At 37.9% G+C, this 24,410-nt stretch overlaps 1 protein-coding gene across 11 annotated transcripts in view; it reads right to left on the minus strand.

Annotated features, from left to right (window-relative positions):
* EPHA6 (EPH receptor A6) overlaps window positions 1-24,410 on the minus strand; it is a 517,785-nt gene that overhangs the window by 403,254 nt on the left and 90,121 nt on the right. Inside the window, exon 1 of one of the 11 annotated variants that reach the window (XM_067001799.1) lies at window positions 20,998-21,086. The exons of 8 other annotated variants lie outside the window; for them this stretch is intronic. The gene's annotated coding sequence lies outside the window, so the exon portion shown is untranslated. Of the gene's footprint in view, window positions 1-11,025; window positions 11,092-20,997; window positions 21,087-24,410 lie in introns of those variants that run through there. 2 more of the 11 variants (XM_013186841.3, XM_067001818.1) reach the window with 2 other exon arrangements.

A 24,410-nucleotide genomic window follows, 5' to 3' on the forward strand; every position in this document is an offset into this window, starting at 1 on the left:
GCAAGTTATAGTAATGAAGAGCTTGCTGTATCGGTGTGGATGCCTTTTATCTGACACCACGCTCACCTGCGTGAACTGAAGCAGTGGCACTTAAACTTCACTGTGGCACAACAATATTCCTTCAAGCACATTGCTGACAGGCTCCTTCAGAACTGCCCATCATTTCTCTCTGACTATTGTGCTGCTGTGTGAAACCGAGCCTGCTCCCATGGCATGTGGCAGGCTGAAACACCTGCTACCAAACTGCTGATGAACAACTGAAGATGTTCATCTTTCATTGATCACTTTGTGTGATCATCATCACGCTAATGTGTTACCACTGTGTACCAATAACATAATTCATTACTTCATTTTATTTCCAAGCTGCTTATCCATTTGCAAAAATCAGTATCAAAAGGGGAATGACCTCAATTAGAGACATAGGAATTATTATAGGGACAGTTAACTTGCTATTACTTGGCTTGCAGGGGATCTTGATACACTCAAGTGAATGCCAAAAGGAATGGCATCATATCCCACTGTTTAACTATACCCAGAAGTTCTGGAAGTAAAATCTGAGAGGTGAGCAGGAGAACTAATTACTGGAAGGGTAGTAAGCTGAATAAGCTAAGCAGCAGCACAGTCTATTTGCTTTCAGTTCCTAAGCTTATTCACACATTCTAGATACATACATTACAGCTTCAGATACTTTCTCAGTCAAATCAGTCTGGAGCATAGAAATTCTGCAGGCTAACTTCCATTAGAGGTTGGAAATGTGTTTAACCTGGTCTCCAGAATATGTTTAGAAACAAATACGTGAAATGAAATTCAGAAGCCTGCAATATGAGTAACAGATTCTCAGATGAGCATACCAGCCTCATCCATATAGTCTGGAATTCCAAAGCAGAAACAGAAGAAAACAAAAAGGTAAAAGAAAGGAAAATAAAACAATCGCCAGTGTCTTCCAGCAAATCAGTTTGTTCATGCTTCCCAAATAATTGCATATTTACTGAGAGCTTGTATAGTACTGTCTCCTGTGGGAGTCTAAGATTTTTAAAAGTATATTGATAACTTTTAACATAACGTCATTTCTTCTTACTGTCATGACCTATAATAATCTTTGCATTTTCCAGATTTTGCAATTGCAATAGCAGCAACTGACTTCCTCAAGTACAAGGAGTCTTATTTCACCTGTCAGAAACCTAGAGACATATTTGGACCCCACTGTAGATAAGCTGATTTACAGCCATGCAGAGCATCCACCAGCTAATGACAATTCATGACAACTGTGGGCATTCAGGGACCATCAACTGCAGGTCAAGTTAGATATCAGGTTCATTTTATCATTCACCAAAAGAAAGATCACACTTCTTAGCATGCTCCCCCCCCCCAAACTGCCTTTCAGTTGTCACAAGCATCTCTCCCACATGAGAACTCTACTACATTATAGTTGAACAGAATTGTTGAGATATTAGCCCAATGTACCTACTTAATACATTGCCTGCCAGCATGATGTCCTTTCAATGCAAAAATAAGACTCATTTAGGCATGCAATTTCTGAGCAGCAAAAAGGAGTAACAGATTTTTGGCATAGGTCTTCATGTGTTTGTGTTGGTTTTTGTTTTTATGAAGGAAGGGCACTAGGAAGATTAGAGTTTTATTTAGAACTTCTACATCAGTGGAGGTTTTCACACCATTTAAGATGCTCCATGACTATCTTATCTGGTCATTGAACACATGGCAACCAAAAAAGCAAATAGGTTTATAGATATTATATACTAAGCTAAATTTTTGCTATAAAAACACAAGATATTGTCATTTTTGTTACTTTAATTATGTTTTTATCAGAGCTTCCAGTTCTCTAGAATATGAAAGTCAGAGCATTCATAGGGGCAAGGGGATGAAAGCAGTTCAACTCAGCTTTGGGAGTCATGAACCACAGAAAAATTCCATGCTGTAGAAGTTAAGAGGTTCCACAAGAACCAAAAATCTAGGAAAAGGGAGGACAAGAACTTCAGTTTGTATCTTCCTATTTCACTCTCACTCCAAGAAGTATCCTACAGACCACAGCAATTACTATCTCCACTATGCTATATGATGCAGCCGGTCTCCTAGCATAGTATTTAGTCTAAGAGGTGGTCTTCAGGAAGTGTCCACAACTCTGGCTCTTAGTAGCAGAGCTAAATAGAGGCTTTTAGAATGCTAGTCTGCCTCATAATTTATATTTAAAAGAAACATGGTCTAGATGATCTTTCAAGGACCCTTTCCAATCCCTAACATTCTGTAAAAAAAAAATCTATCATACTGTTGAGTATATAAACTATTACATCAAATTACTATGATAATTGTTTATTAGTTCTCTGATGTTCATTCATTATTGCCTACTTTTCATGATTGCAGAATAATGACTACATAAGGCTTCCAGTTTCCTTACAAAATGACTTATTAGCATATGATCACACTGGAAGGCTGAATTTGCAACTAGTGACGATACAAAAAGAAATCAAAAGCAGCAATTCTCCCTTCTTACAGGTATGAACTCACAGCTTTCAAAACTTCCTCAACTCTTTGACCTTTTTGCATTTGGGACAAGACCTGGGAACACACCCTCTCCCCACAAACCCGGATTATTTGGGGAGGAAAAAAATTGAAGCTTTTAAAAAGTGAAGCAGATAGGGAACTTCAGGTCTCCTCATGTAAAGGAGCGAGGGACTGAGACTTCGAGAATGCAGACAACCCACAGGAGGTAGAAAAGAAGCATATAACCCAGACACTGGCAATCACACTGTCATTCCTCAGCACATTTCTTTCTTTGTCAGTCGCAACCATATAGACAGGAGTAGACAGACAATAATTGGGTATGATTAATTGAAATAGAACATTTCTGTCAAATTTGTATAAAAATGGATACGTTATTTTTACTGCATAGGTTTATATATATATACACACACGAATTGCATTTTTCTTCTGTACCCCATCTTCAATACAAAACTCTTACGCATTCTCATGAGAATCAGTCTCAAGATTTCTGTCCTTTTTTTGTCAGATTCAAGAGACTTGTGTATATAGTGCAGTTCCAAAAATGCATGTGCAAAACATTCTGGACTATATTATCCGCTAATCATAGTCTCAGTACCTTCTGTGAAGGTAAGTACTTGCCTAGAGCACGGTGTGCTTATAAGTTCAAGTCATCGCCCCCACCCTCCCCTTCCAAAACACAGCAAAACTTCTCCCTAGCCCTTGTAAACTTTTTGCTGGGAAGTTGTTACGTTATCTCAGTTTACATTCAGATAAACCTGGAAGTGCTGGCCAGGCAGTTCTCAGCTAGAAACTATGTGGTAGTACCTAATACTGTACTTATGTATGAGATGCAGTATACTGCTCTTCTGCACAAACCTGAGATGGAGGATGGTCAAAAGGAAAACTGTTTGTGTAAACTGATTTTTGTACACTATTGACCTGCAATTCCTTCACAATTTCTCAGCCATCTTTTGAAGCAGGTATGTTAAATAAATGTACTTAGGTACATTTGTGTGTCTGTTTTCTAATGAGCTCTGGCAACAGCTCATAATATATAGCAAGCTAGGGTAGTTTAATATACTTCCATCCAACTTTATATAAAGTTTCATTAGTTTTGCCAGCAACAACAGGAAAACAAAACATGTATTTGAAAAATAAATAACAATAATCTACACTTACATTCCAGTTCCAATATTAAATACTGGTTACTGAAAATAATCACACTAGTTTTCAGAAACTAATTATCTGGTTATTCAGACAATTCAGGTAAGCTAAGTTCTCTAAAGCTCACCTTTTATAATTGTTGCAGGTAAGAACAGTCAGTTGAAGTTTTGTGGACAATGTGAATTGGATGCAGAATGAAAGAGCAACACAGTTGTCAGTATTTTTGTACTCAGCTGCTGTACAGGTTATTGTTTTGAACTTGTAGAAAACTTGATCTTAGCATAGCAGCCACAAAACTAGTAGATTAATCAAAACAGAAGAAAGACAATGAACAATTGAACAATGAATTGAAAAATGAACAATGAATGTTAGATGCAAACCTGACACTTATGGTATGTAAATAGCAAAAAGCACGTATACTAAAGCCTCAAGCTAGTAAAAATACATGTAAATTCATTACACTCTGCAAGATTAGGGCTTAATTTGTTCTCTTTCTAGAAAGAAAATGAAATGGGATTTCTATATCTGACTTTATACAGAACACATTTCTTTAAAATCAGATACAGGTACCCAATATCTTTGCAGATTTCTTAATTCTTTGCTCTGCGTGCATATTCTTACATAAACTTTGTATATGCAAAAGAGGCATTTGGACTTAGGATTTTGAAATGAAAAAAAAAAAACACCGAAAAATTTCAGGTGAAAGTCACTTTAGCAGCTTCTGTTCAATAGGATAAGCTATTTACTATAAAGACCGAATTTAATTTTTACCCATATGTTGTCCCAGCAAGAAGAAAACCACACTACTCTACAGAAAGTTCACACTGGGACTAGGAAGTGTTAAGATTTGTGTCAACTCAAGAGCTTGTAAGTACATAGTATGTCAATAATGCTGACCCTTCAACACTTGATAGTGTCTGAGGGCTCAGAGCTACTCCATACTCCTCAAGTCTTCTCTCTCATTCTGGGTGTCCACCAACTCCACTTCCTGCTACTTACGTTTCTTCCAAGTTATGCTCTGAAGGTCGTCCTTGGAACTATCTTCTGACTGATATTTAATGATATATTGCTTGTGACCAAGACTTTCAAATTCTGTTTCTACCCCTACCATACCATTAACTTGTGACACCATTTCTTCCTGCCACTGTTCTGCAGTTCACAGCAGTTCAATTGTTTTGGGCTGAAAAAAGGGCTGTGTCAGGGACTGCTCCACAAGCCAAAATACTTCAAAATACTGGCTGCTCTTTTTTAATTGCACTTCTATGGCAAAAAGTTATTTTTAATTATCTCAGCAATGATTTACAGTAAACTGTAACAGCACAACTGAGAAAGGTGTGGTACTGGTGCAGCAGCAGCTTCTTGGCATGCAGTCTTTGCTGCCAAAGTATCAAGAGGTTATACAGTCAGCTACTAAGAGATCCATCCCCTTTCTTTTTCACAAATTTTTCATAAATGCTTCATGATTTCAGCATTATACAGGAAAACTATATATACAGACCCCAACCTTATGAACATTGACAGATCAGGTAACCAAAAAGACAGTTTTCTAATAAATCACACAGCCAGACTCTACAATTTTTCTGCCCAATGTCCTAGCTCCCTGCCCCTTCCAGAAAATCCAGCTCTACCTCCCTACCAGTTTTCCACAAAAACTTCACAGGGTATAGCATTAACATTCACAGCAGGACCAGGAACAAGGCGATTTGCCTGGCAATGCAAAATTTGCTGTGAGCAAATCCCTTTCTCCATCCACTGGTGTTGAGGTTGCTGAGCACAACTCAAAGCCTCCCACAAAATCTGCCATGGTAGTCTTCCACGAAAGCTGCCTCTGCATGTAGGTGCAAATATCACCAGCATTGTAAGCAGACCCTTGACCACAATGTGCAGATCTAGAAGAAATCCAATTTAACAAGCCTTTCAGAGCACAAGCTCCCACCTCCCCAGTTGCTTCCTGCCCATGGTCAGCCTCCATCTTGAGGATCTGAGGGGACAATGCTGACCCTCACCAGCCTAGTGTCCCCTGCAGTCCATCTTAACAGGCGGTTTAGAACAACACAAAGGTGTTCTTCCATCCACTACTACCTCAGCACATTGGTACTGAACACTTATAATTAAACAGTTGTCCTGTTTGTGGGATTTTGGCAGGTGAGGGAAGGCCAGGATGATGGGTAAGATCAGAATCAATGCAGTGAATGTAACAGTAAAATAAAAACAAACTCTTGTATGCAAAACAACAGTTAATCACCTGAGCTGACTGCAGAGCCTCTGCTGGGAAGCTTAAATACAGAGCTAGAAAAATTAGCAAAAAAAAGCTTACTTGGGAAAGAAACATTTGGCATCTTTGAAATCAAGAACTTAAGTTTTTATTTTTGTCTTCAATGATGCATTTTGTCCATGCTTTTTTTTCTCCTACAGAGTTCACAAAATGTCTTTTATTCTTTGGCAGCCACATAAGAAGTAATTTTAAAACCTCTGGGTGCAGAAACTCTCCTTTGGGGTTGTACTGTTTACAGGACCTTCCTTGCTGTGTAGAAATGAGCAGGTACTTCAGGCTGAACGATGTAGCAGCTACTTAGAGCTATGCTGTTTTTAATACTGCTGCCAAATAAAGTTTTGCTGGAAACAGCAATGAGTAAATTATACAGGTTCTTGCTTTTTTTCCCCAGCAACTTAACTTATATTTTCCCACAGAATATTTGGCCTGCAAAATTGCTGTTCTGCCGAAATGCTCTACAAAAATACCAACAATTATGCTATAAAATGTCACGAATCAATAGCACTGCATGCAATATCTAATATATGCTAAGCCCCATGAGCTTGCTCTTCCATTTTTTACAAGGTACTTTTTGCTTACTTTCAACATTAGATTGTTGAAATAGCTATTATGCTTTAAAGACACAAAGAGCTCCAGTAATCTTTGATAATATAGACAAAACTGGCTCCCCCACCCCAAATGAAGTCTGTTGGGGAAATCACAGGAGGAATAAGACATCAATTCTAGGCAGCCCCTCCATTTTTAACCTTTTCATCAATCTACTCATGGCATTTAGTGTTTTTTTTTTTTTTCCTTCCCCCTACTTTAAATATAAGGAATATTATACAGCTGTATTTTAATCTCAGTTTGAGGTATTTTAACTTACGTGACAGATAAGATCATAAGCTTAACAAATTCTGTCACATACACAAAAATTATTGCAGACAAATAGCTTGGGAAATATTGCGCTAGGTATTAAAGCATCCTGTGCTAATTAAAACATTTTAAAGGAGAAAACGAGTGAGCATAGGAACCAAAATATTGTATGCATGCTAGAGTATAATTTAAAGCTTGAAAAATTTGCAGGGCTGATTTTCTAAGTACACACCCCAAAATGTCACTCATTCCTTAAGAAAACAGAGAAACTGACATTGTGCCAGATGACTTCTGCACAGCAGTAGCTACTTACAAATACTTTGCAACTACTTATATTCCAATCATTTATTTTTCAGTTTGCATAGTACCAAATCAGACTGTCTTGAATGTTTTGTTGTTTTTTGTTTGTTTTAAGTTAGGCGGGACTTGTTTTGAATATTATCATTGGTCATAGTCCTGATGTAACTACTGCACTTTTCCAGAGCTACTTAATTTGAACCTACATGCCCTTGAACATTTGAAGAGCTGAGAGCCAACCACATTGCCTCTAATTCTGGATCTCCAAAGGTACTTTCAGGAAGCACATCACCTGGTGAGTTACCCTTATAAAAGGTCCCTGTGCCATGTATGTAGATTCTAATAGAAGTGTCAATACAGAGATTATAGTTGCTTACTTACTGCCAGGCCTTCCAGTTCATTGATACTTCTTCAGTAGCACAGGACAGCTGTAGTGAAGGATATAATCATGTGCCAAAGACATCAAAATCCACACAAACTAAGATATTCTTGAACCGTTTTCTTGAATATTCATAGGCTTTTTTTTAAAAAATAAGATTTACAGTTTAGGATGCCACTATTCTTCTTCTGTAGCTTACTTCTCATGGACAGAATAAGTCTGTTTCTTTCATCTATCAAGCTTGCTTTACTAACTTAAAAACAAATCCAAAAATTTTATATTTCAATAAACCAATGCACCCAGATACAATACACTACTTCGAATTCAGTCTTGGTACAAGCCCAGGTAAAAGAAACAGGCTGTTTGCTTGGTCTCGGGTTTCTTTCCCAAACACAGTATGTGAGTCATAATCCACTCATGTTGTTGAATCCTAATATTCCAGATAACCTGGCCAAACTTGGCTACTTCATGTACATGATATTTTCAATATCACTTTTTCCCCAGCAAACCTCTAGGCACGAAGATGGTAACTCCTAGCTGCCAGATAAGTAGCACAAGAGAAAGGTAAGTAAAAAGAGTTGCTCAGTATTTCACAGACACAGGACTGACTTTCTTATCGATCCCAGCCACGACTCATCTTACACCATATTCTCTGAGAAAATGGACCCGAACTCCCAGAAATAAAAGAAAGAAAGTTTTACTCTAGGTTGTCTGATGGTACACAAAGATGTCTTCTTGCTGAGGATTTCCATTGATTAAACTGAGGCTTATAAGAGGAGAGTATTTGAAGCTGTATCTACCTTTTCATCATTCATAAGTATACAGCACACAAATAGGCCAATATGGGTCACAAAAATCTATGGAAAATAGATAATGGGAAATTAAAATAGTAAATGTATAATGAAGATAATGATCTAACGTTGGAAGAGGAAAAAAATAACAGATGCATAAAGTACAATTCTGTCTCAATTGAATATATGCAGAATAATCCAACCATACTGCAGAAGCTGATGGAGCTCATAAAAACAATAACAATGAGAAACTGTAACACCACTTACAAATAAGAACCTTTCTGGCCACAACTCTTCAGAAAAGTCCCAATGCTCCTCATGAGCCTTTAGTGGGAAGGAACAGATGTAGATCTGTATTTTGGATTATGTTCTGGGTTTTGTTGGGATGGAGTTCATTTTCTTCATAGTACCCATAAGGTGCTGCACTTTGGATTTGTGATTAAGACAGTGTTGATAACGCAGAAGTATTTTGGCTATTGCTGAGCAGTGCTTGCACAGCAGGGAGGCTTTCTCTGCGTCCATCTCTGCCCCCCAGAGTGACTAGGCTAGGGTGGGCAAGAAGCTGGGATGGGACATGGCTGCAAAAGCTGACCTGAGTTGACCACAGGGATATTCCTTACATAACATCACACTCAGCAGTAAAAACTGAAAGGAGGGGGCTTTTAGACCATTGCTCAGTGACTGGCTGTGAATCAGTCAACTTTTGAGAGGTGGTGAGTGCCTTTTCACCCTTTGGTTTGTGTTCTCCCTCTCTCCGTCCTTCCCTTATTGAACTCTTTATCTTGGCACATAAGTTTTCTCAGTTTTTCTTTTCCCATTCTCTCCCCTGTCCTGTTGTGATGTTGGGGTGAGCAAGTGGCTGGGTAGTGCTCAGCTGCTGGCTGAGGCCACCGCACCACAGATTGAAATAGGTTGCTTGAGGGTTTGGGCTTCTTTACTTCTATCAAGTAAGTTTTTACAGCTAAGTTTTGTTATTATAACAGGCAACATTAGAATCTAAACCACGCAAATAAATTATTTTGAAGAAAATATTAGTTTTTATATATCCATTTATCTAAAAAGAATACAGTAAGCAACACTAAGTTTAATACTGCATTATGCAACAAGAGGTGTATACGCTACCATTCCTTGTATATACGCCAGAGTAACATTCATAGTACTGAGCCTGTCTCAGAAATATTACTGTATTACTCAGTTTTAGAAACATGACTTAAATCATGATCATGTTAAAATTCTGCTCCCATACACATGAAGCCTTTGATAGAGATTTAAGTTCTGAATAATATTCACCCTCAGTGCTTTACTATTTTGTTTACCAACTTCAGAGAAATTTAATGAGAAGAAATGATAAATTACTCTAAAAGTTTCCAGTATTCAAGAACATTATTAATTATTTATTTTTAAATGCCTGGTACCCTTAAGATTTTTATTATAAAAACTTTGTAAGGAAGGGGGAGAAAAAAAATATCTTCAAAACACTCCCTCAACTCCCAGCCAATATAGCTGGTAGTATTGTATGGGGAGCAAGTTGATCAGCACAATTTTAAACACTGCAGCTTAAGTACAAGCCAGTAAAACAACTGTTCTTGTAAGAGAGAGAAGAGAGGCAAGGATGGCTATATTTAGAGCACAACAGCTAGCTGCAGCAGCATCCTACCCCTAGCAATGTCAAATAAAGGATGCACAGAGATTTAGGAACAGGGCCCTACTAAGTTTGCTCGGTACTCCTGCTCCAGAGCAGTCTCCCGGCCACCAGCTGTCTCTCAGCCTAGCCTCACTGAAAGTTGGCGTTTCTAGGAGCCCTCTTTCAGACCAAAATTACCATCCAAACTTTAACAACAGCAGCAACAAAAGTGAGGGCTGACAGGACACAAGAGCCTCGATTTGGCTGGATGGGAGAAATAGTTAGATGTAAATTTGAACCTCACCATTTTCAGAGTTTGCCCTTATCGACTGCTCTAAGCAAAGAGAGATAATAGTATTGTAGGACTGTGCTAATTACCTCTTTTCCATAAATTTCATGTAATTCACATTGCAAACAGTTTATCCACATGCTATAGTTTTAGCTGAAGCAGCTTTATAAAATAGTGAATGCAAACAGATGGATGTTCTGATTCAAACATGCCTGATTCTCAGGCATGCTCTGAAGACAGAGAAAGTCTGGTCTAGTCTGTCTTTACTCTTCTGAGCAAAATAAATGCTGTTGCATCATATATATATTATTTTGAGCAATGTTCTTTTGCATACTGTATATTCATATCGTGTATGAGAATGTTTCTTTGTAGAAGTGGCTTAGAAGCATAAGGATGCAGAACTAATATATTTTCAGACCTGTATCACTGTTGCTTTTGCCTTCCCTTTCTGTAAAGGGTTTTGTATAATTGCAGAGAACTTTTCTTCAAGAAAACTTTTCAGTCAACAGCACTGTTTTAAATTTCGTCTTCTATGTACACACAACATCAAGAGAACAGTTGCACTGAAAGATCTATGGTATTTTGTTTTGCTGTGGCATTCAGCTTCTCACAACAATGAAAATAATTAATATCTATTAACATGCACCCAAGCAGTTTATATGAATAAACATTCAAATGAGAATTTTCAACTTGTGCAAATTATAACACTGTGCTTGTTTAAACAAAGAACACTGGCTCATTTTTAACCTCTTTTTCCAGAAAGTTCAGTACTTTCTCATTGACAGCCTTCCTGAAGTAACTGATATTAGCACAGACACAAAATAAAGCAAACAGCATGAAGGGCTTCCTTACTCAAAGACATGATCTTCTCTGCCCCTGCTGGCTCTGAGCATGCACAGGTAGCAGTACCCACAGCTGCCAAACACCAGCATCCCAGCGTGGTGAGCTAAGAGCCTAGCTGGTGGTTTTAATTAAAATGCAGTCAGCTGAAAATCATTAGTATTGCAGAGAACGAAAAACAACCTTTACTATACTGGCCACGGGTAATAAAGTTTTGTTGTTTTAACTCACTGAGCTCCATCTGTGAAGGTTAAGATGAAGGTTAGCTCTGATAAGATTGCAACTGTTTTGTAGACCCTGTGGTTCCATATCATTCAACCCTTACCTCCACAAGCTGAATCACAGATTTCATTACAAGATCACACTTTTTTTTTTCTTAGACATTAACATTATTTAAACAACATTCCTGAACAGCTCTATAATGGAAGCATGCCTATAAAAAAATAAAGTAAATTTAAAGCAGGCCATCTAAATAAAGCATACCAGCCAGGACTGTTCTTTAAGGCCTCTGGCAATTTAAATTCTGACAATGTAAGAAAACTGCAGTTGATATTCTAAGTAATGGAAGTAAATGGAGACATGAGTAGTCTGAAAAGACTTGGAAAATGATAATAATACTTTGTAATAAAAGTTACGCTTTTCAGTTGAAAATATTTTCATTTTGTGAAAGTTGTGTGTTAATTTGTTAAACAGCCCGACGGAGGAAAATTCTCATTATTAAGATATGAGATTTTCCACTTTTATTTGTTAAGGATTTGCTTTGGGGGAGTGGGGAGAAGAGGCACATGTATGTGTCAGTGCATACCTGCAGCTTCCCCTAATACAGGGAGGACAATAACTCAAAACTGAATGTACAGAAGCTTCCCCGAGCACTAAAAAATGTACCTGGATTTTCACACCTTAGTCTAACAACACCATAATATAATACAAAGACCATAATAAGCATTTGCAAAAAGCGTTTGAAATCTAAGAGGCAGACAAATGTTAGGTCTTATGGCATTCTTATAGCATAAACTTTTCAATACTTAAAAAAAAATGCTCAAGTTCCATAAAACGGAGAGAAAGATGGAGAGCACCAGTGATGAGAGTTTCAAGTAAGAGAAATTCATCAACATCATATTAAAGGACATATTTGGTGTTAGATCCCCTTGTTCTCCACTTAGGTGATGTGGTGATCTGTTGAAAGCTGGAAGTGGTATTTGGGATTGAAGGCCTCAACTGCCGTTTAGGGTATATGGATAACACTTTGTGCTGCTTGTTTTCTCTGAACAACATAGATAAGGGCAACATACTTAACCTCTTTGTACACTAGTTCTCCATTTACAACAGAATGACGCTTCAGGTCACCAGTCAGCAATCTACTTAGAAAATGACAAATACAATAGTAATAATAAAGCTAGGAAAAAAAAAGTCTAAGCAGCTTTTCAAATGAATCTTAGAAGATCTAGGAATTACAGACTGCTGAATATCTCCAGGAGTTAAACTTGATGATCCTTGCAGGTCCCTTCCACCTCCAGCTATTCTATGATTCTGTGATCTAACAGAGATTAATTTTTTCTTTAACATAAATATTACAAAAACAACAACCATTTCAACTGTTTCAGAGAATCACTATAGATACACATGCTTCCACACCTACAGATATTCAGCCTTTTCTCTACCCAGATTTCCTGTTATACCATGCATGCCCCCCCCCAAGGAAACCAAAGACCCTACAATCCCAAATCAAACACCATCTCAGTTTAATTTTCATTTCTGCAACTTTAAAAAAAACAGGAGAGAAATGATTCAATAGTGCTTTTTACTAATAGAAGTCCTACAAATAGAAATAAACAGATTATGTTAGCTTATTTCTGATTCAAACTGTTGATCCTATTTTATTATCCTTGGTGAAGGGTATTCTGCATTTCTCATATCTGCAAGGATAAGTTTGCTTTGTAGAGCAGGCTAATATCCCACGATCTAACAATTCAATTAATTTGGAATGTGCCTTACTGATTAATAAGAGTTTTTACAGAATTGGGTATGTCATCTGTATTCATATCCTGACACTAAAAACTACCTTCAGTCAACGACACAGATAAAATATTTATATTGAGATACTGTAAATTTAATTTTATTATTAAAATTTGATATTATCAAAGTTTTGTCTCATATTCTAGTCCTTAGTCCAATGCAGTTTTATAATGAGATTCTACACACCTACAGCCTAAATAAACTGGGCAAGAGACGCAGACGAAGTTTAATACTTTCTGGCCCCTACAAAAAAATCGGGCTATTTTGTTGGAAAATGAGAACAAACTTGACAGAGCACAGTGATGGAACAGCTGTGACGGCAGCTAGCACCACCATGTACAGGAGGAGATTTAAAGACACACCATTTTTCTAAAATACACATTTTAATGCTTTAGCACAACTTTTTATGCACATTAACATCAGTGAATTATATTAGAGTAGACTAGTAGTATGTAATAGTCATACTCATAGAAAAGTGCCTGGAAAAGTCTGAGTGAAGTTCTCAAAAAGGCCACGAAGCTCAACTCTAAACTTGTAAGGAACTTGCTCAAATGAAGAGGTTTCAAGTTCCACTGCAAAATAAACCCTTGCTTTTTTGATAACATGACAACAAATCTACTTCTCAGTATTCTGCAGGTCTTGTTTTGACCAAAAGCAAGAGGAACCCTCTACTCAAAGTAGCTTTGAGATGGCGTAATGCGTTGAGTAAACAGAAAAATCTCTAGGCCTATTTCTACCACTACAATGGAGGAAAAACAAAAAAACACCTTTGCTTATCTAAGACCGAGGGTTATCTCTTGTTTGTCAAGTGACACTCATCCCACAACTGTCTTCAGTCATAGCTCATGTATCATGACTGCAGATAAAAATTAATCAACCTCAGAAAATTGTTCTATTACTTTTGTTTTTCTCTTAACAACAACATCAAAAAAAGTGGTCAGCTGGTGCCCAATCTCCAGACTTGGTACTTAGACATGGTCATTAAGAAGGTTATGACCCTTTAAGAAAGTGGGTTTTTCTTTTGGCAGGGGTGGGGATGTTACTTTTCACATGTCCTAAAGATACAAGTCACAAACATGCCTTGCACTTCGAAACTGTGCTTTTTCAAAAATGAACTTTTGACTTTTGTTGATTAGAGCCTCTCTTCCTTCCCATTACACTGCTGCAAGTAAAATAGCCCCTGATATTAGGTATAAGTATATTTGTTCCAGTACAGAGCACACGTTGTTCATTTTTAACTGAAATATACTGTAAGATGTCAACTACGTATTTATTTCTAGTTCGCTCAAATGGAACTTTCCACTGGCAAAACACAAATAGCACTTCCAAGGTACATTTAATGTAGGTTTTATATTACAATGCAAAGCATAAGCCACAGCCCTGGAGAATGACAAAATGTCTGTACCACTCCTTTATTTAAAAAATGTTCCCAAACACAATCTAAAAGACAAGATGAGCACCAACTGGGATTCCTTAATGGCTGTTTAAATTTCACTGCACCATTTCACATGTCTGTACTTCCCAGCGATGATCTTCAGATGCTGCTGCTGACAAAGTTACTGATTCTGGAACAACTTCCTCTGATTATGGAAATTGTATGAGTAGGGAAAAACAAAATATGTCTTTAGTGATGACAGTCAAATTGTAAAATGGTAAGAGAAATCTATCATTTGCATTTCTTATTTCCCAGTATAGGCAAATCCACAGTACAAAGGAGACCCTTAGGAAATGAATCTAGAGTCATTTCCTCTTAGTTATTTACATCTTACTTCAAGACTTTTAACTATAATGAAAAGTCAATAGTTATTTATCTATGTAGAAAGGCTAACATCAAGCAAAAATCCTACTAGTATTAAAAGCATTTTATGAAAACCATAATAGGATTTAGTATTGGAAGTAAGTTGGGATGGGAATGAACTTCTGATAGAAGATATCTGGATTAAAAGCATCTGTTACATGCCTGCTGTATGCATCTGGACAACACAAATTTGTGCTTTTTAGGAACATATGTTCTTTGGAAAGGAGTCTTGCACATCTCTCAGTATGAAGTACTGTTACTGCTCAGAACTAAATGATGATTTATGGTAGTAAAATCTTAAAAGCTAGAGTATTTGTGATAAAACAGAACACACTGAAGTTCAGGGTTTAAAAGCATACCCGCTCACAACAACTTTAAAAAGCAATCCCTTGTGCTTGTTTGACACTGAAGAACTGAATGAGCAAATACTTGACTACAGACACTCCGCTAAAGCAATACACATGGTATGCTTTACATATGATGGGATTTTACACAAATCTGAATTGGGCTTTAATAATTTTCAGTATTACAAAAGGTATTCAAGGTACCATAAAATTATAAAGTGTATTTCATTAAGAAGAAAAAAAGGAGCAATTACTATTACCTTATGAATGTTTTATTTCCACTAAAAGAACAGTAGCCAGAAACAGAAAGAGTAGCTGATAAAGCATTGTAGTCAAACCCATAGAAACAATCTTTCCCTCATTCTAAGGTTCTCGTTGTACCATCATGTTACTCAAAACCTACAATTAGTAACCCAAAACTAAAAGATTGCACAAGGTATTTCTCCTTACTTAAGATTTCAGTTTAAAGGACAATGATCCAGCTTTGTGCACACGTATGGGTCTTCAGTCCAGCATGGAGAGTATATATAACACTACCTACTTTTACAGATTATTCAAACTGCATGGCTACATTGCTTACTTAAGAGGCTTTATTAAACATGAGTTCAGTGAGTTCCAGGCAGGTTATGTATCGCACAAAGTGATGCTTTTTAATATGAACAGTTATCCCCCTCTTTACAACTCACCAGTACCATGCCAAGTAATGGTTTCCAGTCATTACAAAGTTTACCATGACACAAAAGGTTGTGTAGTGGTGGTCTGAACAACCACTGAAAAAAATAAATTGGAAGTGACACCTGGATGTCATTGAGCCCCACCTCTTCCAGCCAGCAGAGGAAGCACTACATGCTGATGAGGGTGCCGGGGGCCACATCCAGCTCGTCCCTGGAGGTGGGGATACAACCACCTTGCTGGGCACCTGTTGTAGGGTTTGACAGTGAAAAATTATTGTCCAGTTAGGATTTCCATTGTTACAGGTTGTGACCTTTGCCAATTCCCTTCTCTAAAACCTCCCCATGCCTAGGAGAAGGTTGCAGTTGAGTACCCCCGAGCCTTCTTCTCCCAGGCTAAACAAACTCCATTATCTCCTTCTCCTTGTATGTCACACACTCCAGACCCTTTCCTTGGTGCCTTTCAGCTGGAACTCTTCCAGTTTGTCGATACCTCTCTAAAAAAGAAAACTAAACAAAACCCCACACAGCTTTAGGAAAGCTTAAAATGCACACCGTTTCAATGGCCAGGACAGCTACTGAACTGGTAAATGAAGGTGTCCAGGAATACAGCCAGGTACTGGCACACAACTGAACTATTACTTTCTATTACTTTCTATTAATAGTTTCTATTACACAGTATTAAATTGTGCCATCAAGCAGTACTAAGAAACTGCTGTAACGGTCCCTCAGATGTTTTGGCACATCCACAAACCCCCAGGAAACCACCAGGCACAATTTCCAGTGTGAGAAGCATACCCTCCACAGGCCATTTTTAACAGGCACTTTGCACACAGTGACCCCCTTCTGGAGGCTAACAAACTCCAAAATAGCTGCAAGTTATTCCAATAAACCCCCCCAAGCATGTTTAATTTACTGATACGGATGTCGCTTATGCTTCCATTATTTTATCATGAGGACTTAACCGAAGGCCATGCTTATCTTTCTTTGGATAACATTAAAAAGTATGCACTTGTAGCTGATGTTTTGTGATAACCAAGAATAAGAATACACTTCCTCATCAACTGTGTAACAATCACGTAAACTCATATCTTCTTCCAGTTAAATTACACTAGAGTGGAGAATCATGCTCAAATCCCTCTGTGCCATCCTTCCCTTTGCACTGGGAAGTGTACTTCCACTGCAGACAGGAAACAGCTCATCCTCAGTACATCACACAGTAATAACAAAGTCCTATCTTTTACTGTATTCTCCCTTTCTGCAAGTGTTTTGGAAACTGTAGAGTGGAAATAAGACTATACTAGGAGCTGCAGTAAATGCATAGCCTGGATAGTAAACATTCAAGTAAAATGCAATTAAAGATACTATTTAAATATCCTGTTCACAAGCTGTATGGCAGAAGTTTGCTTCTCATTTCAAAGTTTCATCATGGCCAACATAAAAATGCAAATTCTGTGAAACAAACTAAGTACAGTTAAAAGCAAAACAGATTTTTTTAGATAGCACTTTTCTGCCTCTTAATACATACCTATGACTTCCACTACCAAGAAAACAATTTTCAGGTTCCTTGAGAAAAATAAACTCTAGTAGAGAGTGTGTTCAGAACTATTACTTTTTCACACACTAAATATGTAAAATCATTTTCCCAGGCAACTACAGTTAAAATGCTTATGTTAAGGTGTCTAAAATTGAAGAGCTCTCCTTACAGTCCCCAAACTTAAGAGGAAGAAAATCTGAAAATTTCAGATGAGATTTTTTCATTCCTTTACAGTTATTAACCTTTAAATATTAACCTTTTTAACAAATTAACAATTTTTGATAAAAAACTTTAATTTTCTTGAAACCTGTAAACTAGTACCTATTAGTGCTTTAGTGTCGACAATGTACAAATGAGTGCTGAAACAGCAAGGTCATGAAGAGTTTGTTTCTTTATAATAAATTCTAACTCTGTCTATAGGATACTTTTTTATTTTATTATTGACACTTATTTAGAATCAAAACATCTAGAAACAACAGTAGCCATTGTCTTATTTGGCTATTTCCATTGTAATTGATTTTAAACGTAATTACTATTAAATAAATTAAATTTAAATAAAATAAGATACGTAAGAAAGGCTATTTCTGTTTAACTTCAGAGAACTTTCTTTTTAATCTCATTCTCATATTAACATTCTCCTTTTGTAATACTATCCACTAGATTTTTCCAACTAAGCAGTTTTAAAAGCCTTCTTCTGAAGATGTCTGAAGAATGTCACATGTGCTAAGTATTTGCTAAAATACCTTGCTTTAATAAAAAAAAATTGCAAAGAAATATGGAAGTATGTACTAGCTTGTTTGAAAAAAGTGAAAATGATAAAACCTGACAAGCCAGAAAGATAGCTTTCCAGTTGTCTTTAAAAAACAAAATTGGTAGACAGCCATATCATCCAACCAGACAAAATAGACAGCCGCTTTTAATTGAAATACAAATGAGTTGAAAAATACTTCTTACAAGAAAGATGGCTATTTGTGGTAATGGAACAAACACTCGCGTTTGGCTTCAGAGTTTCCTCTCCAGGAACTGTTTCATAATGCTAGAGAGACCTATTCTCCGTTTCTATTTTCACATTTTGCTTTGAAGAAGCTATTGATTCCTCAATGAATAGCACTGCAGCTAACCTTTGAAATAAAACTCTGGTGTCGTCCTTATATGTACAAGGTTGCTAATCTGCGGTATACCAAAGGTACAGACACTGCCAAAATAAACAGCGACCAGTTGTGACATCCAAGCCAACATTTGTGCTTTCAGTTGTGGGGGACCACTGTAATGGATGGGAAGCCCAGAATGAGTCAGTCTAAACAAACGCTTTACGACTGCCTCTCAAACCCTAGCACAATATTTTACGAGTCCCCAGAACATGAAGGATGCTTTGATATTGGCTTGCTGGGAACAAAGTATTGATCTTTTGAGCCCCTCTTCCCTGTTTATTTCTCCTTTTCTGCAGCAGTGTCCCAGAGGGGACAGTTCTTTGGGTACATTTAGAAATCGCTATGCATAGTTAAGCCACTTACTTCAGCCACCAAATAGATACACTAAATCAAATAGTTAATATTTATGACCAATGTGACAAAAATTACACAAAAATGTTTAAATCCCTTACGAATATATGTATTCTTTAAACAACACAGTTACAATGATGGTCTAAATATCGATCATTTGCACACAAAACAACAGAAAAGCAAATTAAAGTTTATCAGGTGGTAGGAAACTGACATTCAGAATCAATGAATCACTCTGTTACATTTAATCCCCATTGATTCAAGGAGTTCAGTACATCTTCCAAGCTTGTCTTTATGTCATATCATAAAGTGTAAGGCAAATGGAAATTTATTAAGCTATGAATCCTTTATTACTTAAATTCAATAAACTCTAAAAGGCTCGTCCATAAACGGCAGCTCGGGTTCTCCATGTTTAAATTTTTTAATACAATAAAAAGCTTTAGTAAAATTGACAGTCTAACACGCTGTACTGTAGTAACCAAAGCTAAAGCTTAAACCACTGCTACTAGCCCACCAGAGGGTGGCAGGGCCACAGGGAGTGCAGGCACCACCAGGCAGAAAGGGTATTTTGTCAGGGAGCTCTCAAAGCCAAGGATGAAGCTGCCAACCCCAGAGAGAAAAAAGTCCTCCCAGAATGAGAATTGCTAAGATATGGGATAAATATGGGGGATATAATAGTTCTTATTGAGGATGCAACTGGTCACAGATTACTACTTTGACACTTAGATGGAGCCAGAGGACACAGACCTGGACACTGTTTAGACAGAGTGACCTAAGCAGAGCACTGAATAAGCGATGTTACAGTCCAATGTACAACCCTTCGCCCTTCCTCCCATACCACCAAAATTACTGCTTATGCAACTGGTGCTTGACAAACCAGGCTAACTTGAGTAACAGCTTAGAGTGTAATTACATGTGCAATAACAATGCCTTCTTTCATCCAAACCCATCCCCTCAGGTAGTGGTGATGAACAACAGGCGCCACCGCTGCTTCTGCTGGTGCTGGCTGCAGCTCCTCCTCTGGTATTTGAGGCACCAGAGGCTGGACTTCCAGGGAGGCCAGAAAAACCAAAGCACACAAGCCCCACTGAGATGTAACAAGGGTTGGTGCCCAGCACCTACCAGCTGCAGCAGAAATCCTCATCGCAACCATTAACTAATGAAGGGGCTGAGATCCTTATAATTAGACAGGGTAACTGTAGCCTGTAAGGATTTGCAGATATAAGTGCAGATATAGACAACGCAGAAGCTATTCAGGAGATAATAAGCAGTAACAGACCACAGAAGTGTGCCTCAGGGATGTTCACATCCCACACTGAATTGGTGCAGCTGACAAATGAGCACCATTTTTATTTAGCTCCTGGACTGAGACTTAGCTCTTGCAATTCATTCAAATGCAAGCACAGAAATGCAACATGCCAATTATAAAAGTAATTACCTTTTGGGATCCAATTCAAAATTAGTTTTCATATTCTGAGCGCCTAACAAACAGTAGGTCCAACATGGAATATGTTATAATCCTTGGAAACACCATCGGTGTGGATCTGCAGTAAAATAGTACTAAACACTGTATGAAGTATCCTATACAGCATTTTTTGGAAAAAGAAAACAGTCTGGCTCTTTGAATTGTAGGCAACCTGTCTGCACTGGAGCAGCAAAAATGAGCATCCAGAGTAAAAGCAAGGTATCACTTGGATGTTCTTCTCAAGGTCATCTAAAGAAAATTTAGACTACTGACTGGAAGGACTCACTTTCCAACTGAATGCTGAGCCAATTTGCACAGTCAAGCAAGCAGGAATTAATTTGTTTTGTTACTAACCTGATATTAAATCCATCTGTTGATATTTATTTAAAATGCAAGTTTTCATAGGATTTCTCTAATATTTTCAATGAAATTAATACATTCCAGTCATAATGAAGTAAATGCAAAGTTTCTCATAACTTCAACAGCTTTGAAAATATCTAGAAGCGCACTATTCAGATTGGACTCAAGCCTTCACAGAAGCATGCTTAAAGTGGACTGAATATGAAATCCCAAACCTGGGAGGCATTTTAAGAATTTTTCAACAAATTATCTATGCAAGAACATACGCTATTGCCTATTTTTCCAGCTAACCTTGTCTGATTATTATGGCAATGCAGCCCAGAGCCAAGTAGTTATTCTTCTGTCCAGTGACCAGTTTTCTTCCTCATGTGAAGTAAAACAAGATTTCTCTTCACTGGCAAGCTACCAAGAAAAAAATATTTGGCAGATGATGCAATAATATTCCATTAACTCTGAAATGAAGGCTGGATTAAAACAGCCCACACTACTTGTTACTTTTTGAAACCTAGTTCTCTTTTAAGTTATATGTTCTTAAAAAAAAAGGTCCTGTTTAGAAGGTGTCAAAGCAAAGCCTATCTGTATTTCCAAATAATGAAGTCTTCATCCCATGCTTTTATCTGGCTACTAGCCTTGCTGAATTGGAATTAGGTAGTTTGAAATTTCAGTCATTCCCTTTAAGGCCAAGTTTAGTGAAAGCATTAAACAAGAAACAAGCCCTATAGCATTAGGATGCATTTTCTGTGTTTAAAAGAGACTGTTCCAATTCATGGTATCTTCTTTTTAAAACTGTATCCCACTTGCCGTATTTGATCTTAACCAGAAAACTATATCCCTGTTTGTGTTGGAGCAAACAAAAATGAACTATTTTTAATTCTGTTTTGCATAATAACATTTGTCCTATTTTGTTCTTTGTGTGTGTACTCATATTTCAAATAAAATATATTGATATGGAAAACAATACTTAACTAGTATTAACTCATTGAAATTCTAAGTGCCACCAACATATGGTAGAAGAACTTTGTTGTTGTTTTTAAATTAAATATATAAGAGATCTCAAAAAAAAGCTTGTGAGATAAATATTGCACTACATCCAAAAGGTAGAAAATTACATTTCAGGTGAAAAATATATTTCCCAACTTGGTCTTCTTTCTTTTTAAATCTCATTCTTTCTTATGAAAGAAATAAGAGATGGACAACCTGAAACGTATTTCAGTATGACTGGATGCAGAATGGCCCTTTTATCAAAACATAGCTTGCGTATCTAAAAATATCAGAACTGGTGACCTAGAAAATGTAAAAGAGATTAATGAAAATGAACCTAGAAATAAATACTGGCATATGATACTTCTAGCATGGTATATAATTTAATATTGTTAAAACTAAAGTGCTATTCTATTCCACTACAGGCTCTCTGAACATGAATGAAATGCTCAAAGCTGTGGGAATATTTGTATTTTATGATTAAATTAAGAACATAACTAATCAAAATTACATTCAAGAGTGACTCTTCTTCCTTCTGGTTTACAAGCAACCTCATCACTTAGGAGCACCCATATGAATAAACATATTAAGATTCAGGTATCTTCTCCCAGCTTCTATAAATTTCCTCCTCCTAATTTTAAAGTAAATCCAAACCTCTGATGTTCTTCACAGTCCTCATCAGCTTTTCTTTTCTTTAAAAATCACTCAGGAATATGAATCTGGTTATTGTTTTAGCAATAACTGCTAAATCCTCACATCCAGATGCATATCACTTCTTGTCTGTTTATAAATATTTCTTATCATAATGATCTACTTCTAATTTTGAGCATTTTCTATGCTCTTCTGACTTCTTGATTTGTAAACTCTCTAGGACGTTAATATTTTTGCTTGTTTTTGTATCACACAAGACACATTGAGACTTGATCCATAACTAGCATCTTCATGCACTGTAGGAACATGGACACAAGAAGTACTATGGATCATTTTGGGGGGGTAACCCTCTTACAGAAGTAGTCCTAATATAGCCTAACCAATTCATAAATCAAGCCTGAGCTAAACAAATGAATAAAAGACCCCAAGCAACAGACAAAGCACAATGCCTATATACACACACACACATAATTTTAGATAGTGGTGTGTGTGTGTAAGTATATATATATATATATGAATGTAAGCTACACACATCTTTTTACCCATCCATAGACGTAACAAAGAAAACTTCAAAGAAATCAAGACATCTCTGATGACATCTTTCTTTTCTGCTGTTTTGTATGAAGAGGTTTTGGTTTGCTGACAAATACCTTCACAAGTTTTACATTGATGCATATCACATGGTGATCACGAAATTATCAGAAGGAACTACTGATACTGTATGTGTTCATACAAGGATAAAAACTGAACAATAACAAGGTCTTAACCAAAAGATAAATAATCCTTTCAGGAAGTAACTTAATTCAAAACCACTTATTTATATTTGGCTCTCTACATTAGAGAATCTTTTGATGTTGATGTTGTGGAACTCCAGGCTGGGAAGGATAAGGTTGAATCCCTGTGGGTTAGGATCCGCGGGAAGGCCGGCAAGGCTAGCTTCCTGGTCGGGGTCTGATATAGACCGCCGAACCAGGATGAGGAGACGGATGAGGAGTTTTATAGGCAACTGACAGAAGTTGCAAAATCGTCGGCGCTTGTCCTCGTGGGGGACTTCAACTTCCCGGACATATCCTGGAAACACAACACGGCACAGAGAAAGCAGTCTAGGAGGTTTCTGGAGAGCGTGGGAGATAGCTTCCTGACGCAGCTGGTCAGTGAACCTACCAGGGGTGGTGCCCCGCTAGACCTTCTCTTCACAAACAGAGAAGGACTGGTGGGAGATGTGGTGGTCGGAAGCTGTCTTGGGCAGAGTGACCACGAAATGGTAGAGTTCTCTATTCTTGGCAAGGCCAGGAAGGGGACCAGTAAAACTGCTGTATTGGACTTCCAGAGGGCTGACTTTGAGCTGCTCAGGACGCTGGTTGGCCGAGTCCCTTGGGAGGCGGTTCTGAAGGGCAGAGGAGTCCAGGAAGGCTGGGTGCTCCTCAAGAAGGAAATCGTGATGGCACAGGAGCGGTCCGTCCCCACGTGTCCAAAGACGAGCCGGCGTGGAAGAAGACCGGCCTGGCTCAACAGAGAGTTGCGGCTTGTGCTTAGCAGAAAAAAGAGGGTTTATAATCTTTGGAAAAAAGGGCGGGCCACTGAGAAGGACTACAAGGATGTAGCGAGGCTGTGCAGGGAGAAAATTAGAAAGGCCAAAGCTCATCTGGAGCTCAACCTGGCTACTGCCATTAAAGACAACAAAAAATCCTTTTACAAATATATCAACGCGAAATGGAGGACTAAGGAGAATCTCCATCCTTTACTGGATGCGAGGGGAAACCTAGTTACTAAGGATGAGGAAAAGGCTGAGGTGCTTAATGCCGCCTTTGCCTCAGTCTTTAGCGGCAATACCGGTTGTTCTCTGGATACCCAGTGCCTTGAGCTGGTGGAAGGGGATGGGGAGCAGGATGTGGCCTTCGCTATCCATGAGGAAATGGTTGGCGACCTGCTACGGAGCTTGGATGTGCGCAAGTCGATGGGGCCGGATGGGATCCACCCGAGGGTACTGAAAGAACTGGCGGAGGAGCTGGCCGAGCCGCTTTCCATCATTTATCGGCAGTCCTGGCTATCGGGGGAGGTCCCAGTCGACT

Source organism: Anser cygnoides, chromosome 1, assembly GCF_040182565.1.
Source record: "Anser cygnoides isolate HZ-2024a breed goose chromosome 1, Taihu_goose_T2T_genome, whole genome shotgun sequence".
Lineage (NCBI taxonomy): Eukaryota > Metazoa > Chordata > Aves > Anseriformes > Anatidae > Anser > Anser cygnoides.